Source organism: Ornithodoros turicata, chromosome 2, assembly GCF_037126465.1.
Source record: "Ornithodoros turicata isolate Travis chromosome 2, ASM3712646v1, whole genome shotgun sequence".
In the NCBI taxonomy this organism is placed as follows: Eukaryota; Metazoa; Arthropoda; class Arachnida; order Ixodida; family Argasidae; genus Ornithodoros; species Ornithodoros turicata.
In genome coordinates, this window is record NC_088202.1 from 97,261,695 (window position 1) to 97,268,039 (window position 6,345).

The window sequence follows — 6,345 nt, forward strand, 5'->3', positions numbered from 1 at the left end:
ACCTGAGTTAAAAACACAGTATTTAACAGGGAAGGATGTTAGGAATTTAGCTGGTATCCTTGACGCGTTGCAGGCATACGTGTTAATTGGAAAAGCGCATTCCCGTCACCGTTACAAACGTTTTCCGCCCCACTACACTTAACGAACGTGCCCCAACAAATTGCATTTCAGTATATGATCCATTCGAGACGCCAATATAGGCTACCGAGGCTGCCCAGGTCTCTCCAAACTTTGGCACTCACGCTGATCCCACAGTGTTACCAAGCTAACGAGGCGCGTCTGCGACGCACTGCGCTGTTGTACGTTGGAACCACGGCTGGAACACTGTTATGTTCAGGGTGGTGCTTGCCATAGAAGCAAGAACGTTGTATGTCTCGGCATGCTGCCGCGGGAGCTTGTATTACACTAGCGAGAGGGAGTATTTGCTAGAAAACAACTCCATCCTAAGACGTGTTTTCAATAGGATGCTCCCCTTTTAAGGGTAATTAAAGGGTGTTTTAGAAAACATCCTTCATTCTAGTGTAAAGGCAACATCAAAAAGGTGTGCGCCATGGGACAAGCCATTTACACCAAAAAAGTGTAAAGAAGTAAACTGTGTGTCATCCCCCAAGGACGTGTTTCCTAATATTTCCTTGCTTCAATGATCTTCCAGCATCTTTGTCCTTGCATGTTCGTCTCTTCGCAGACGATTGTGCGGTATACAGGACAGTCAACAGTGAGTTTTAGTGCATCGTACGCTATCGCCTTTGAGTGCGTAAGGGATAGCGTGGTGCTCCTGCGCACTGCGCGGAGCTCTCTTTATGGTTTGCGCGTGCGCAGAACCGCCAACGCTATCCCTTACGTACACTCTAAACCCGGTGGCGGATAAATAGGCGCTATTTTTTGCAAATTTATAGCGCTTACTCTGAGGCCGGATATATCCGCCACAGAGGTTAACCGCCCCGGCTTCTATGCGCCTTTACGTTACACGCCGCGTGCTCTATGCGCCTCCACTGTTATGCGCTACTTCAACTATATGCTATGTTTCCAATCACCACACTTCACACAGCTCTGTGGAAAGCGAATTCAATCTTTATTGGCACACAACACACAAAGATCACGTACAGCACCACTACTTCGGTATCTATCAGGCTTGCGGGTGTATTCCTGACAAGACAGTTGTTTTTTTAAGCTACTGGATTTCACAAAAAGAATTATATTAGAGCAATGCGAGCGTGGATGTTGCAGGTGATCTTGTTCAAGACTTGTGCAATGCAGAAGAACATTATTCTTTTTGTTATGCTTCATCAGAATGCATTGCCCAGATGGCAAATTGGATACAACACCAACACAAATTAAGCTAAATAATTTCGTGCCTCAACATGCTGTTCCCTTCCTAATACAACAAAGCAGTTTGAGAGCAGGTAACAGTACTGTACCAGGAGCACCAATGTCTGATGAACTTGAAGGGCACTGTAGTGGATGAGGTACTTGAATACATAAGGACTTCTTAAATTGAGCTTGAGGGACCAGGGTCACTACGATAAAAGTAATCCGAGTATGATGTCTGTCCATTCTCACTTTGGTAGAATGCAGTGAATATGATATCTCTCAGTAGATTATAATCAACAGAACTGAAATAAGAGTGCAGTTATGAACGCTGCTGTACACACTTAGGATGGTAAGGGATTAAGTTGGCGCTCATGAAGTCGCCAAAATATTAAGGCAAGACAAAACTGTCTCTCCACATTAATCGGGATCCCAATAAGACGCATGTATACTCTGCATAGGAGTCTCCCTGCACCCAGGTTTGTAAAAAAAAGAAAAAAAAATATCAGTGCAAACATTGGGCATTGCTACAATTAACCGAATAATTTGTGACACACATTCACATGCTCACACTCTTCTGCATCCAGGTGTCGTTTCTTATTATTGAGAATTAAATAGTGCGGCATAGACACGAGTTGATATGGGCTTACTTCTAAGCTATCTAAGCTCAGTAAACGAACACCAGCTGCTAGGAATAATTCGAAATGTCCTTACCCGAAATATTCCGATCACAGTGTTCCCCCCAGTGTAGTCGGAGGACGGAGTGTCACCAGTTAAGTCTGAAAGAAAGACGAGTTTCACACGGAGGAAAATTAAACGTAAATGCAACAGGACGTAGAAACGCAATCACAGAAAGGTGAATTACCGGTATAGACGCGCAGAACATCATTTTCTTCGTCTGAGGCAACTACGAGAGGTGGTTGTGCTGCAAGTATGGACAATATTTCGTAAAGGTGCTCGAAACGGTACACAATGCGCAGCCTGTTGCTTACCGGCATTTTCATGGCCGATCGGCGGATACCAACTGTACATGGAGGCCCGGCTGACAAAGTTGTACTGACAACAACTTTCTAGCGAAAGTTGTACGATGTCAACGATGCGTTCATACTGCCCATCAGTCTAGGCACCGGTCTTCTACAACGCCAGCGATGTCACAATGTATCACAGCCAAGGAGACAAACTGACAAACTGCTTCGGAAATAATAGCGGCGTCCGCGTAACCAACCACCACCAAGACGCCGACCGTTGCACGACGTGATGCAACCTGCAGCAATGACACAGCTGCGAACTTAGGAACATTGGTAGCCGCCGCGATTCTATCTGCCACACTGTTTCGCGAGGCACTCAACAAACAAAACAAAGAAATACGTCCACTTTTCTTTCGGTGAACACTTGCGGGAAGCTTGTTTTCTTTGTCTTGTTATTGCGTTCTTTTTGTTGTTGTTAACGTTTCGGTGGTGTGGCGGATAAGGCTGGCAGACAATTAACAACAACAGCAAAATATGCGCCTCTTATCCGCCCTTTATCCGCGACCGGTCTTAGAGTGTACGTAAAGGCGACAGCGTACGGTACACTAAAACTCCCTATTAACAGCAATGACGCCCTTATAGTCCAAATTGATCTTGATGAAATCGCTGCATGGTGTTCCTCTTGGCCTATGAAGCTGGATACTGATAAATGTAAGCACAAGCCGTTCTCACGCCGCAAGTCACGTACTGCAAACACTCGCAAAATTTGTACACATCACCAGTAACCTCGCTATAGGAAAGTTCACATTTCCCAACCTATTTCTGACGCAAATCGTTTGCTTGATTTTATACATTGCTCGCTTTCCATGGTACCGTCCAAACTCAAGCGTCTCGCATACTTAAAGGGACCATGAAAGGATATTTGACAAGCCCACGATCATTTTTAATCTGTTCCCCTGTACGAAAGCATTCACTGTGTGAAATATGAAGTCGAAAATCGTTCAAATAGTGAAGATATTCTATATTAACCGGGCGTATATTGACGGGCGTGAACGGCAGCTACTACGGCCCGCCTCCGAGGTGAACTGGTCGTGACATCATAGACAGAACATGTTGCCGGTTCGTGGACGGGCTTTTGCGAGCAAACTGCAACGCCGTGAAATATGTTTTAATTTGACCCGGAGACAAGATGGTTTCTGACCGTTGACACAGAATCCTACGAAAAATGTAATATAGCCGTTGACTGTCAGCATCACTGATCTCTCTGTATAAAAGCTGGATCGCGCATGGGAGAGGGGCTCGTGGGGGAGAGGCACGCATTCGGGCCGCCATGTTGGGAGGCCCTAAAGCGCTGTGTGCGCCCATAGAAAACAATGGGAGGCAACGGAGATTGTGAGTATTTATTGCGCTGCAGGCGTTGATCGTTGTTTGTCGTCACACAATTTTGTAAGGTGCCAGTATACTGATGTATCCTAACAGTGTTTCACAGGTGTCCTACCGTTCGATTCTTAATTACGTTATGTTTTGCATTCCGAAACTAGACCGTCACTGCAGTGCAGCGCTGGGGATTGTACTACAGCACGTTTCCCAGCCAATATTTCAATAAGAAACGATGTGAGATTAACAACAGCCATGTATATAATATCCCGTGCTGCGTTCTGGAGAAAAATTGTTCCACAAAGAACGGTCCCAGAAAGGATATGCCCGCATGGTAGAAAGAAATCGCCCCGTAGAATCACAACCGTTGTTTCAGAGAGGCGTGTGCGTTTAGTGTGATTTATATCAAGCAAGCAAGAGTCTTTTAGTAAACGACAGTGGTGTCTTCGACGTAATGCCTCGCAAATATGAACACACCGAAGCATCCCAAACAATTACTTCACGCAATTAGATCACGCTTAGGCCAGTTAATCTAGGCATTGATGTAAACTTAATCAAGTTACTTTACTTTACATTACTTTTGAAGTACCGCACTTTTTTCCTTCACTTGCTCTGATTATTTGCAGGTGAAATTGAATGTCCTTCACGCGTACTCACATGCTTTTGCTCAATAGAACTGCAGCGTGAACAAAGCTGCGTAGGGACGGGGGCCTGCCATCCACTGCTGACTTTGTCATGCTTGTTATGTGGAGCACGTTGCAAAAAATGCAGCTGCACATCTGAAACTCCAATCATTATCATCATCATCTAAAAGGGAGTCTGGTAGCACTGCCGTGAAACCAGGCACGATTTCTGAAGATCTTCTATGACACTTTCCTCAGTTTGCACACTTTTCTGCAGCGTCAGTCTCTAGGAGTTACTTTGCATTAACAGTGACTCCCATCTTACATTTTAATGTGCGAGGGCTCTCTTGCACTACACATGTACGGTTTCCAAAGTGCAACATGACGATTTGGAGCTTGAAACTGGAACCCTGGTGTACCCTGTCTATGAAATGATACCAACTGAATCATGTCAAACGTGATGTTTAATGGAAGATGGCTTTCTGGGTTGTGCATTCTGCGTGACAAAGATGTAACACGATATGCTTTTGTAAAGAAGATAAGTGATGAATAAAGAGAATATACATTTTTCAAGTTCAACATTTATTCTGGCATATACGCATTTCAAGATACAATGAATGTGCAGGGAAGTGACAAAACAATACATTTATTGTTTTGTGACCTGCCTGCAATGACAATATATATCTCAGGAATGACAATGTACAGGTACACTATGCAGATTTGTTGCACCCAATTTTCATACATGCTGAATTTTAAATTTTTGTTTTGCTGCCTATGTGTTCAGTATATTACAAATTGCTTAATACAAACAACACTTTGTTAATTTCAAGCTTTTTGCTCCCATCTAAGATATTCCTATACTGAAGGAACTGCCACTTCGACACCATAAAATATTCAGTAGGTTTCACTCTGGCAGGCCCTGCCACTGCAAATTTCCTGAATTGAAATCCTTCAAACTGTGTCATATAATCTTAAATACGTCAATATTTCTGCAAGTAGTTGACATGCTGGAGGACACTCCTCCTGCAGCTAAGGCAACTACAGAGGGTTCCAAGAGGCCGAAGGTAAACCTACAGCTGCAGGTGCAGTGTGATCAACAGTAGTGCATTCTCAAGAAATAATTTTCTTCTTATAGCATATATGTGCATGCCTAGTAACTGAAACAATGATCACAGTTCCACAACGAGCTTTAATTCCTGAGGGTGTATATTGTAGAGGTGGATTAGACCTACAACAGTTAATGCAAGGTATTATATACTATGAATACCTTTAAAAATCTCATGTGACACATATGCTTTTACTTTTTGGAGGTGCTGCAGTGATCGAAGTTTGGGCACTGCTCAGGTTTTGCACCCATTTCTTGCGTATGTCGAGCAGCTGTGAAGGACAGAAAGGAAAGCATTGCATAAATGTTTAAAACATCAGTTTAAAACAGGGTTTACAATTCCAATATCTTTTAAAAATTTCAACGTTTAAACGCTGTTCTAAAAAGAATTATAGCTTCATCACTAAGACACAATGCTGGGTGAAGGGGCCTAAGGTGTATATAAAACTCTCTGAAGTGATATGTTCCATGATGCGAACATGTAAAGAGAATGTGCAAAATTGAGAGAGGCTCACCACAGTGCGTGCACTGGGGTGGTTCCTCCGCGTAAAGTTGGAATCCGTGAATGAGGAACATGATACTTATCTGTAAGCTCGATCGCATCAGACGATGACACAGATGATGCTCGATGACACAGACGATCCTCTGGGTAGCCCCCGTGAGGAAACCTGTATTGAGAGACCACACTGCTACAAATAACACGACAAGCTACAAATTATTATTATCGCAACAAGCTGACAACATAACTCAGACACAAAGGCGGTATCCAAGTCACACCACACCACCGTTACGTAGGATTTTGTCACAAATCAAGCCAAGGCACAAAACAATACCAATACGTGAAAAAGGCGACCCTCTTGGTCTTATTACGACGTAATACTGAACCTATACGCGAAGGTGGTTCAAAGAAATGACTGTGCACTTGGTACCGTGCTAGCAATGCATGCAGAAAAGCGCTCGAGTG

General features: G+C 43.7%; 1 long non-coding RNA gene across 1 annotated transcript; it reads right to left on the reverse strand.

Moving 5' to 3' along the window:
• Positions 1–1,423: 1,423 nt before the first annotated feature.
• LOC135383867 (uncharacterized) lies at positions 1,424–2,517 on the reverse strand. The gene is made up of 4 exons (XR_010420112.1): positions 2,301–2,517; positions 2,174–2,233; positions 2,023–2,087; positions 1,424–1,517 (listed from the first exon to the last, which is right to left on the reverse strand). It is a non-coding gene; the product is annotated as an uncharacterized LOC135383867 (long non-coding RNA).
• Between the last annotated feature and the right edge of the window lie 3,828 nt (positions 2,518–6,345).